Here is a 12,139-nt window from a genome sequence, read left to right as displayed (position 1 = left end):
GCTATAATTATAGTAGTACACTCATAAAAAGCAGCAAAGTTACTGGATCTTGATTTATTCAGTAAACTAGAATTCACAGTCCATGAAGCGACGAATCAAATTCACACAGACGTTACCAGTGAAGAGTTAAAAAACCTATCGTAAATATGTGGTATGAGTTTCTTCTGAAGCAACAGCTATTTTTAAAAATTGCAAAGCGTACTTGGCGTTGAAGCCGAACGCTGCGCCAAAATTCTGTAAAGGGCGCAATATCCCATTTGTATGGTCAAAATAGAACAGTAGCTAGATGCCCTTGAACAGAAGGGCACCGTGTAACCAATTTCTAGTTGCCAACGAACAACGCCGTTTGTAGTGGTACTAAAACCAAATGGTGCATGATTTTAAGGCGGTAGTCAATTTGCAGTCACTCACTGATTCATTTCCAACTCTGAAACTGGAAGAATTAATGTCTAGTTCGCAAAACTAGATTTGACAAATGGCTGTTTAGAAATACGTACCTCTGGATGATGAAACACATACACTCCTGGAAATGGAAAAAAGAACACATTGACACCGGTGTGTCAGACCCACCATACTTGCTCCGGACACTGCGAGAGGGCTGTACAAGCAATGATCACACGCACGGCACAGCGGACACACCAGGAACCGCGGTGTTGGCCGTCGAATGGCGCTAGCTGCGCAGCATTTGTGCACCGCCGCCGTCAGTGTCAGCCAGTTTGCCGTGGCATACGGAGCTCCATCGCAGTTTTTAACACTGGTAGCATGCCGCGACAGCGTGGACGTGAACCGTATGTGCGGTTGACGGACTTTGAGCGAGGGCGTATAGTGGGCACGCGGGAGGCCGGGTGGACGTACCGCCGAATTGCTCAACACGTGGGGCGTGAGGTCTCCACAGTACATCGATGTTGTCGCCAGTGGTCGGCGGAAGGTGCACGTGCCCGTCGACCTGGGACCGGACCGCAGCGACGCACGGATGCACGCCAAGACCGTAGGATCCTACGCAGTGCCGTAGGGGACCGCACCGCCACTTCCCAGCAAATTAGGGACACTGTTGCTCCTGGGGTATCGGCGAGGACCATTCGCAACCGTCTCCATGAAGCTGGGCTACGGTCCCGCACACCGTTAGGCCGTCTTCCGCTCACGCCCCAACATCGTGCAGCCCGCCTCCAGTGGTGTCGCGACAGGCGTGAATGGAGGGACGAATGGAGACGTATCGTCTTCAGCGATGAGAGTCGCTTCTGCCTTGGTGCCAATGATGGTCGTATGCGTGTTTGGCGCCGTGCAGGTGAGCGCCACAATCAGGACTGCATACGACCGAGGCACACAGGGCCAACACCCGGCATCATGGTGTGGGGAGCGATCTCCTACACTGGCCGTACACCACTGGTGATCGTCGAGGGGACACTGAATAGTGCACGGTACATCCAAACCGTCATCGAACCCATCGTTCTACCATTCCTAGACCGGCAAGGGAACTTGCTGTTCCAACAGGACAATGCACGTCCGCATGTATCCCGTGCCACCCAACGTGCTCTAGAAGGTGTAAGTCAACTACCCTGGCCAGCAAGATCTCCGGATCTGTCCCCCATTGAGCATGTTTGGGACTGGATGAAGCGTCGTCTCACGCGGTCTGCACGTCCAGCACGAACGCTGGTCCAACTGAGGCGCCAGGTGGAAATGGCATGGCAAGCCGTTCCACAGGACTACATCCAGCATCTCTACGACCGTCTCCATGAGAGAATAGCAGCCTGCACTGTACTAGTGCCGACATTGTGCATGCTCTGTTGCCTGTGTCTATGTGCCTGTGGTTCTGTCAGTGTGATCATGTGATGTATCTGACCCCAGGAATGTGTCAATAAAGTTTCCCCTTCCTGGGACAATGAATTCACGGTGTTCTTATTTCAATTTCCAGGAGTGTAAATACTTGGTCACAAAAATTTTGTTTATAGCTTATAAATACAAGAGATAGCCATAGCCAGTGCACCAGGCTCATTGCACCGATATTTAGAATAATTAATTGGGAAAGCAAGTAACGGTGTCAACTTCCCGAATGATTCCATTGTCTCAGGCGCAGACGCCTCAAAATCTATGACAGGTGAGTTTCTCCTGACGAATAAAGTGTTCAAATAACTTACAGGAGCCGGCCGCAGTGGCCGAGCGGTTCTAGGCTCTCCAGTCCGGAACCGCGCTGCTGCTACGGTCGCAGGTTCGAATCCTGCCTCGGGCATGTATGCGTGTGATGCCCTTAGGTTTAAGTAGTTCTAAGTCTAGGGGACTGATGACCTCAGATGTTGAGTCCCATGGTGGTCAGAGCCAGTTTTTGAACTTGCAGGAATGCTGATGGACGACGTTTTCGAAAACCGCCTAGTGCACTCCCTGCCACTTTCAAGTCACTAAGGCAACGAGGAAGCGATGTGCAAGCGGTTTGCAGAGTATTCGCCGAAAGATATAACACACACACACACACACACACACACACACACACACACACACACACACACATACACACACGCGCACACACGCACAGGAGCGCGCACGCACACACTCACACACACATACTGTGAACGCTAGCGCCATCACACAACCAAAGGTGATCGATGTCAGAAGTTATCCATAGTGAATATCAGTGACCAACGGGTGAGGTAGCATTAAATCTGTCCCTCTGACAAGGAGAAGGCACGGTTCCACGCAGAACTTAACAGATCCACCGTCGCTATTTACAAGCTCACTTGCTAATTAACTTCAACTGCCTCCTTAATAACACTATTCCAATAGCTGGAAGTTCATCCCAGAATCTCCGTGTTGGTTTATTCCATACGATGACCGGTGCCAAAGCAATGTTCTGCAATAGCAGACACGCCCGACTGCTGCAAGCGTGTGAGCCGCTTGTGCTCAGAACATCGGTCCTCCATGGTCCTGATGGTCCGACCAGCACCTGACCTGCCGCGTTCCTCTGCCTTATTTGTTACGGTTAACTGAGGTTAGTAATGAGCAACCGATGGGGCCGTCTTTCTGCAAGTTCACATTTATTGTCTTCCTTTAACGCATGTTTCACCTCAGCTGTGGTATTCTCAACGGGCTTTTTTCTTCTGTTTTTCACAAATATACACTACAGATTATGTTTAGATTACGAAATTTTTTACCAGTAAATAGTATTTTGTTGTTATTTAAATTATACATGTCCTCTTCGTTTTATTTTGCACTGCGTGTGTCCTGTGACTGCCAATCAAAATTTGCCATAGGTCTAAATTAGTACATCATGTCATCTACAAACATAAGATATGTAAGGATAGCCTCTGAATTGAATTTTTGTTTGTAGTCCAATCTGTATATCATTAAACTCGTGGAATAAAAAAAAAGGTAAAATAAAAGGTAAAGAAATATGTAAGTCAAATAACAACGAAATCCGATGTACCGGTAACATATTTTCTAAGCTTAAGATAATCCGTATGTACGCATTTCAGAAAAATAAAAGAAACAATATTACTGAGCATGCCACAACTTTGGTGAAACGTATTTGTATGTTGAAAGAAAACAATAATTGCGCATTTGCAAAAAGGGGGACCCAAACTTGCCACATTGTTTTCTGCGAGCATGGGAACTGTACTCATAATTCCAATACGGTAATTGAGGTTAGGTTATTGTTGATTAAACGAACCTATTTCGACATCCTGGGTTCGATTCCCGGTCGGGGCACACATTTTCAACATGTCCCCAATGAAGTGTATCAACGCCTGCTTGCAGCTAGGGTGTCTATTTAATTATCATTTCATTTCTAGCAAAGCTGCATGGTCATCGACGGTAACTGTTCTTTCGGGAACAGATACTACCGTCATATATAGTTAAAAATATGGGTTCCCGGCCTTTGACCTTCTTGTGCGAACGCACACGCTATGCCCGAACTCGTACGGGACTTGGTAGATTAATCTGCCACGAGTAATGAGTATGATGGGCAAACATCTATTAGGCGCACTACGAATGTAGTGTTGTGGATATGTTGGGAATGTGGATCTCACGGGGAGCGTGCAAGGGATAAGTCCCTGCAGACGCACTATCCTCTGTGCCCGCGGTGGCTCAGATGGATAGAGCGTCTGCCATGTAAGCAGGAGATCCCGGGTTCGAGTCCCGGTCGGGGCACACATTTTCAACATGTCCCCAATGAAGTGTATCAACGCCTGCTTGCAGCTAGGGTGTCTATTTAATTATCATTTTATTTCGACATGTGTTGATTTCCACTGATGGAGTTGAGATGTCCATTAGTTTATGGAAGACTTCCAGGAATGTGCTTAGGAGTCGGCGGCATTGAAACCTGCGTCCTTTTTTTAGGTATGTAGAAGATACCTTCGTTGTTTGGCCTCATGGTAGGGAGAATTTAAACGACTTTTTAGAAAAAATGGTTCAAATGGCTCTGAGCACTATGGGACTCAACTGCTGAGGGCATTAGTCCCCTAGAACTTAGAACTAATTAAACCTAACTAACCTAAGGACATCACAAACATCCATGCCCGAGGCAGGATTCGAACCTGCGACCGTAGCGGTCTTGCGGTTCCAGACTGCAGCGCCTTTAACCGCACGGCCACTTCGGCCGGCGACTTTTTAGAACATCTGAATTCAGTCCATTCCTTTCACAATGGAGATGGAAAAGGGTGGCAGCCTTCCCTTCCTTGATTCGTTGGCGAGGAGGAAGTTTGATGGTACATTGGGACCAGCTGCTTATAGTAAGCCAGCTCACACCGACTCGTATCTACTGGTTGGTAGTTCTCACCACCTGGTTCAGCGTGAAGAGGTACTTCATACCTTGGTTCACAGAGCCCACGTCATCTCAGACCCTGAAAGTATGTCAACTGCGTTAACCCATTTTGAGGTCTCCTCCCGCCACAACGAATATAGAGAAAGACACATCAGACGCGTATTTTGCTAACGACCGACCGTAGTCCCGAGTGAGTCATGATAATGCCAAGGTGGTACCGAAATCTGCGACCTATTTCCCTTACTCAAGAAGCATTTCCAACAGGATTGGTCGTATTTTTCGGAAGTATAATGTTAAATGTGTGTTTCTACAACAGTCTAAGATTAGGACCCTTTTTAGGATCCGTAAAGGATGGTCTGGGTTTGCGGAAGACCGGCGTTATCTTATTCCTTGCAGTTATGGCATGTCATATATTGGTCAGACCATCAGGACGGTGGAGGGACAGATTTACTGAGCATAAGAGTCACACACACAACATTCTAGCAAATCTGCTATTGGAGAAATCTTGGGACCGGTCGTCCTGTGAATTGTAACAACACGGAGATTATACTACGCACTTCCACTTACTGGGGTAGTGTTATTAAAGAAGCAGTTGACATTAAATTAGCAACTGCACTTGTCAATAGAGATGAAGGTTTCTACTTAAATTCTGCGTGGAATCCTGCTTTCTTCCTCGCTACCTCTTCTGTTGGTTATTAATATTCACTATCGATAACTTCGGACGTTGGTCGTCTTTGGTTGTGTGGTGGCGCTAGAGTTTAGTGTGTGTGTGTGTGTGTGTGTGTGTGTGTGTGTGTGTGTGTGTGTGTGTGCGTGCGTGCGTGCGCGTGTGTTACCTTCCGCATATGCTATGCAAACTGAGGTTTTAAATTCCCTTGTAATGCGCTTCCTTGTTACATTAGTGCTTTAAAAATTACAACTTTCGAAATATCGACGGTTGTCGAAGACGTCACCCTGCTGCTTTCCTATAAGTTATTTGTCCTCAAACGGTGTTGCATAATTTGAAAAAATGCAACAATGTATAACAGAGCAAACAAAGATAACATCGAAAGAGTGAGGATCCTAAGAAAGGAAGGCAAACTGAGAGAAGCCCCGAAAATATTCACAGAAGCATTAAACAGAGCCACGAAGATAAAAAAGAAGACAAGCGCGGAAGTAATTTAACCGAGGTTGCTACAGGGAAATGTAAGAATATACGTAGCAAAAACACACAGTGAACAGACAGCTTAGCTACATATGGAGAAAAAAAGAAGAAAATACAAACCTACAATTAAAAGAAAAATATAAGATTACATAGAGAAGGATGTAATAAAATTAGTAATGTATGAGAAATTAGACCCACCCAAATAAATGAGAAAGAAAGTCTCACCCACGACAGGAGAATTACTCAAATTTGGTAGCACATTTCTGAAATGCTGAATAAGCACAAAAAAAGACAAGAGATATGAAACTGAAGCAACGGAGAGCGCCCACGACTCCGAATTAACAATTAACTACTGAACTGAGACAAGGAATGAAAGAAGGAAGAAACAAGAATGCGGCAGGTTTAGACAATAGCTTCCCCAGATTCATTTAGAAGAGTGGGACTAGAAAATGCTTCCCTCAAAATACTCACCAAAATATTCAACAAAAGACTACTTGGGCGGTCGGCGCAGTCGGCGGAAACGTATCGGAACGTACTTCGGCCTTAAGAAGAGCACGGCGCAGGGAGTGAAAGACTTAACAGACTTAATGGAAGACACACAGAAACGCAAAAGAGAAAACTATTACGCCGTCTTTGTAGGTCTCGGGAAAGCGTTCGACACTGTAAATAGAAAGAATAAAAGAGAAACTGAAAAGAATTACCAGAGAGGGAGACCCACTAGTGACAAATGGCATGGAGTCAACGAAATAAAAATTATCCAAATAAATAACAATGTTGCAGTCTCAGAGAAAATTATACAGACGAATGAAGTTCCCCAATGAGACCCTTTTGAATCCAAAGTTTTTCAGCATCTCTGCAGCCGTAGTGACGAATGTAATAGAGGAACATTCAAAACAGCAGAAATGATCCGGCATGCAGATGACATGGTGACAGGGTTAGCATTGAGAGAGGATGTGCAGAAGATGCCTAATGACGAGAGACTTGGAGAAAGGAAAATAGCCTAAAAGTAAACCGAAAGTTCAAATAACATTCTGGAAGTGTTCAAAATGGTTCAAATGGCTCTGAGCACTATGGGACAACGTCTGAGGCCATCAGTCCCCTAGAACTACCTAAACCTAACTAACCTAAGGACATCACACACATCCAAGCCCGAGGCAGGATTCGAACCTGCGACCGTAGCGGCCGCGCGGTTCCAGACTGTAGCGCCTAGAACCGCTCGGCAACTCCGGCCGGCTGGAAGTGTGGCTGAGTACCTCCAAAAGATACAGTAAACCACTGCAAAGAGCATAGAAAGATAAATACCTGGGAATTACATCAAACAGAACAGCAACAGCATTTGGTACCCATATTCAGGAAGAGGAGCAGCAGCCATAAGATCCTCAGTACCCCGAACGTAACTGATATGTCGACATACTCAGCGCTGACATCGTTCAGAACGGCTGTGCGCCAGTCATAACGTATGAAGAAAGAAGATGACATGGGAGAAACTGAAAATGCGCGATGTGAAGAGAATAGAAAAAGTCAAGCCAATTTTCATCAAACGGATACTAGAAGTGGGAAAAACAGCTTCACCCCGACTTACATACGAACTCGCGAAAGAGGTTTGTTTATCTCGTAGAGGACATCAGACTACAACCCTGGCTACCTTCCAGAGGACCATATCAGGAACTGATTGACATCATAGTCCAAAAGTGGGAGATAGAACCATAGTTCTGCTGAAGCGGATAATGTGGGAACCAGAACTGTGTAACAACAAGCATCGCAATAAATGAGTTTCGTCATAAAGCATATATCAAGAACAAATTCCACGAAAAATATGTGTCCTATGAACAAGAACACAAAACGTGTAGGAAGAGAACAAAACCTATACCGACAAAAATTTGTATAAACTTGTATGTTAATGTTCAATGTGACCGTATTTCACTCATTAATAATGCTGTATGCTGTATGTGAACCGGGGACCTAGAAGCGACGAAGAGGCTCCGTCCCCGCCGCAGCCGCAGTGGTCCACAACACCAGGACGACTACCGCAGTCCACTTCACCCCTCCGCCGCCCCGCACCGAATCCAGGATTATTGTGCGGTTCGGCCCCCGGTGCCCCCCCCCCCCCCCCCCCCTCCCATCAGGAAACGTCTCACACCAGACGAGTGCAGACCCTATGTTTGCGTGGTAGAGTAATGGTGGTGTACGCGTGCGTGGATAACTTGTTTCCGCAGCAATCGCCGACATAGTGTAGCTTAGGCGGAATAAGGGGAACCAGCCCGTATTCGCCGAGGCAGATGGAAAACAGCCTAACAACCACGTACAGACTGGCCGGCTCACCGGACTTCCACACAAGTCCGTCGGGCGGATTCGTGCCGGGGACCAGGCGCTCCTTCCCGCTCCAAACTCATTAATAATAATAATAATAATTTGAAATGTGTATTTCAAGGTTTAAAGCAACCAGTTTGAAATGTGATAGCGAAAAGTGTCTAATCTTGCAGCAAGAGTGTCAATACTTGGGACACACTCTGTCACTACACGACATCAGGCTGACACTGCAACACACGGAAGCATTTCTTTTGCCTTCTGAAGATCTCAAGCAGTTAAATGCTGTTCTAGAAGAGATCAATTACCACAATAAATGCATTCCACATGCAGCATCCATAAGCGAATTACTCGTACTTCACAAAATGCATCTGGAATAATGAATGCCAATGTGCATTTGACAAATTGATACAGAGGTCACTGGACGCGAAATGTATAATAATATCCGGTCTGACTAAAGCGTTAACCATACACTTCCAACTTCCAGTTACAGAGTTGGTACTGTCTTGTCACAAATACAGTATGGTTGAGGTCGCATCGAGAGCGCTGGCAATTCTTCAGAAGAATTACAATCAGCTTGAAAAGGAAGCTCTTGCAGTTCTCTTTGCTGTTGAAAGGTTCCACGAGTAAATTTGAAGCCAAAAGTTCATTCTACCTACAGATCCTAATCCACTGCTGGTTTTATTTGGACCCAGTAGCAATATTCTGTCCAGTACAACACTGTCTGCAATGACCAGCCTTTTATCGAACTATGATTATGAAATGGTTTTCAGTTTCACATTTCAGTATGACCCAGTTCATCATTGACTTATATTTGGACACATCAGCTTTTCTAAATTCGTGTTATGTGAATAACAGCAGCGGTTGTAAACATCATGCTATCTTTTAATCTTCTTCCCTACATTCTAATTGTGTTTCAGTGCATGTAATGGTAGATTTTTCGCCTGTGTGGGCTGATGTTCGGCAAACCAAGTAATTAAACATACCAGCTGAGATGCTCTAGAGGCCGACGGGGGGATGAAGTGTTGACCCGATCAGACTTGGCAGGTACACTGCGGACCATATTTTTTGGGCTCGACATCACTCTGGCACTCATACAAAACTTTCTTCTCATCCTTTAAAAAACAGTGTACAATCCTAGAGAACATCAGTACATTAAAAACGGAGATCTGTAGAGACTCGTTTCAGCAAATCAGCTGTCGTTTTACAGCTAGGCCCTTCCGTCAAGGCCCTTCCTGCAGGGAGCAGTCTACCCCGTCCAGTGCCAGGTGGGTGGGAAGCCCACGTGAACAGATCGCAATCCGCCTGCCTCTCCCTAACGCAGAATCATTTCCTTTGACCACCTAGTGAAAGCACATTGTGACAAACAGACGCCAAGATCCTTTGGGATGGAAGATTTTTTCTCCACCCACGGACAAGAAAGAAATGAGTCGGGTGTTCTATAAAACCAGCTAGACTGGGAGGCTGGGGCCACTATCTGAATTTTTTTGTGTAAAAGACTGTGCATTGGCTTAAAAAAGAAGCAAGATAATGGTGTAAGCATGCAAGTCCAAAACCTCGGAACAGCGGAAATGAAAAGCCAGCTGATTGGAGAACGATTTTGCTGCAATTTATGAATGTGTTCTAATTTCGTTGCTATTTCATCTACCCATGTTACTAATTTCGACAAGCCTGTATATGTTTTTTTATTGTCTCTTTTTTTTATTTCATTGCATCATCAATTTTTTCAGAGATTTCCTTGCCAGTTGATCACACTCTTTAGTTTCCACATTTTTTTATTTTTTTATTTATGTTCTTTTTTTTTTTTTTTTTTTAGAAATTCAGTGATCTTGATGTTTCCAGTCTTTCATTCAGATGGTCTATTCGTGGATGGCGTTGGCGAACTCAATTGAGCACTTATAAGAGATGTGGCATTCATCCTAATGTTATCTTCTACTTCATAGATTCAAAAGCGCCATAATTGCATTTGTATCTCATGATGTTAACATGTCCTCTTCATTAACATTGCCTCTCACACCTAATATTTCCACACAATCTGTTAGCTTTGGAAACATCACCTGCTCTCCTTCCATTTCAATCTCTTCCCTATCATGTTCTGTCGACAACATTCCAGATTATTTCTTGGTAATACTCTAAGCTGGAGATGCTCCAAATTTGCATTCGATTATTTAACCTGGACAAAAATGTTTTGGTAAAACCTATTTTAATTGCTACATTCACTACACAATAACCCGACTTTTCACACATATAAACTCTCCAAAACTTTTTGCAGTCCTGGTGGCATTGCTGAATGACACGACAAATAGAGAATCCATTGCACATATTTTGAAGCTGAAAAGAAAGACTAAACTGAACTCCGCACAAATAGGGCATGAAGGCCCAACGGTACCGATCATCCACCGTGTCATCCTCAGCCCCAGGTGACGCTGGATGCAGGTACGGAGGCGCGTGTGGTCAGCACGTAGCTCTTCCGGCCGTATGTCAGTTTCCGAGACCGGAGCCGCTACTTCTCAATCAAATAGCTCCTCAGTTTGCCTCACAAGGGCTGAGTGCACCCCGCTTGCCAACAGCGCTCGGCAGACCGAATGGTCACCCATCCAAGCGCTAGCCTAGCCCGACAGTGCTTAACATTGATGATCTGATGGGAACCGGTGTTAGCTCTACAGCAATACTATTGGCTGAAAAAAAAAAGAAAAAGAAAAAGAAAAACATGGGTTAGTTATTTGCAACAGCTATTTAGTTTAATTTTCCCAATTTATCTACTTCTTGATGCAAAAAATTCAGCTTTAAAAAATACGATAACAATCAACATTAAAAGCAATATTTTCTGACTCCTTCACAAAATATCAAATTAATTAATTCATGTTCTGGCAGAGCAAAAGCCACTATATGCGAAGTGCAAATCGACCTGAGCCTTCCTTCCGGAATGATATAAGGTCGACAAGAAGAGCATGAAAAGTGTATCGAAGCGGTAGAGAGTTGCATTGACAACACGGAAGAGAGGATTGTCGTTTTGCTAGAACAGATCGAAATTTTTCTATGTGGACCCACTGAACAGCTAAGGATTAGCAACCCTGAAATAGCAGAACATACGTAAGAAGATTATGTGAGGAATCAGATCTAATAAATCTGGTACAAATTGTAGAATATGCAGGGTTAAAGTCGATGCTTGCTTTGGGAGAAAAATAGGAGGAAATCGTCCGCAATTACAGAAGAGTGAACACTTAGCAAGAAATTAGAGCGATGGGGTTGGCCAGTCTGTCATCCTTAGCAGTACTGTGCTGGAAAACAATTTTCTTCTTCTTCAAGAGAAGTACCTCACGCTACTCCATGAATAATCCTTTCTTTTGCTCTCTCTTTACTAACTTTTGCGTCTCCCTGTGGTAAACCGAGAAACACACCTTGAAATGCCAGTAGCTGTGTGTGGACCACTACACCTTGAAGAGTCGATACGAATAAACATTTGCTTTCTTCCTGAGTAATGAGGAGACGCAGATGAAACGCAGAGATCTTTAGAGAAAAACCTGGTGGTTTGTCGACACCTTGATACCAGCCACCATGCCTCATCGAAATACAGTAAGAACAACCTTGTCTGAACAGTTCGTCCTGTGAAAGGATGAGGCCTGCCTAATGAAAGGATATATTAATGAGCTTGCCTAGTGCTACACATTTAACATCCACAGTCAACTTCCCTTGAACTAAACTACATCTTTCTCCAATATTCGTATGGTAGTGTCTGCATATTTTTCTCACATGGATGTGACACAGTTGTCAAATGAAATTAGGTTTTTCTTTTTGTGTAATAGAGCATTGTTATTTCAAATACTTTCCAGATGCTCTATCTATGAAGGACAAAAAACAGACATATCATTTAAGATTACTTTTGTTAAATCTTTGTATGTGTTTGTGTAACTGTACCATTTTATGTCACAGTCTCA

General features: G+C 44.5%; 1 non-coding gene across 1 annotated transcript; it reads left to right on the top strand.

The window, feature by feature from the left end:
• The first annotated feature begins 4,062 nt into the window (after nt 1-4,062).
• Trnat-ugu (transfer RNA threonine (anticodon UGU)) lies at nt 4,063-4,137 on the top strand. The gene has a single exon. It is a non-coding gene; the product is annotated as a tRNA-Thr (tRNA).
• Nucleotides 4,138-12,139: the final 8,002 nt, after the last annotated feature.

This window comes from Schistocerca nitens, chromosome 9 (genome assembly GCF_023898315.1).
Source record: "Schistocerca nitens isolate TAMUIC-IGC-003100 chromosome 9, iqSchNite1.1, whole genome shotgun sequence".
NCBI lineage: Eukaryota > Metazoa > Arthropoda > Insecta > Orthoptera > Acrididae > Schistocerca > Schistocerca nitens.
The sequence above is the reverse complement of the archived record's forward strand: the minus strand, read 5'-3'. Positions and strand labels throughout refer to the sequence as shown.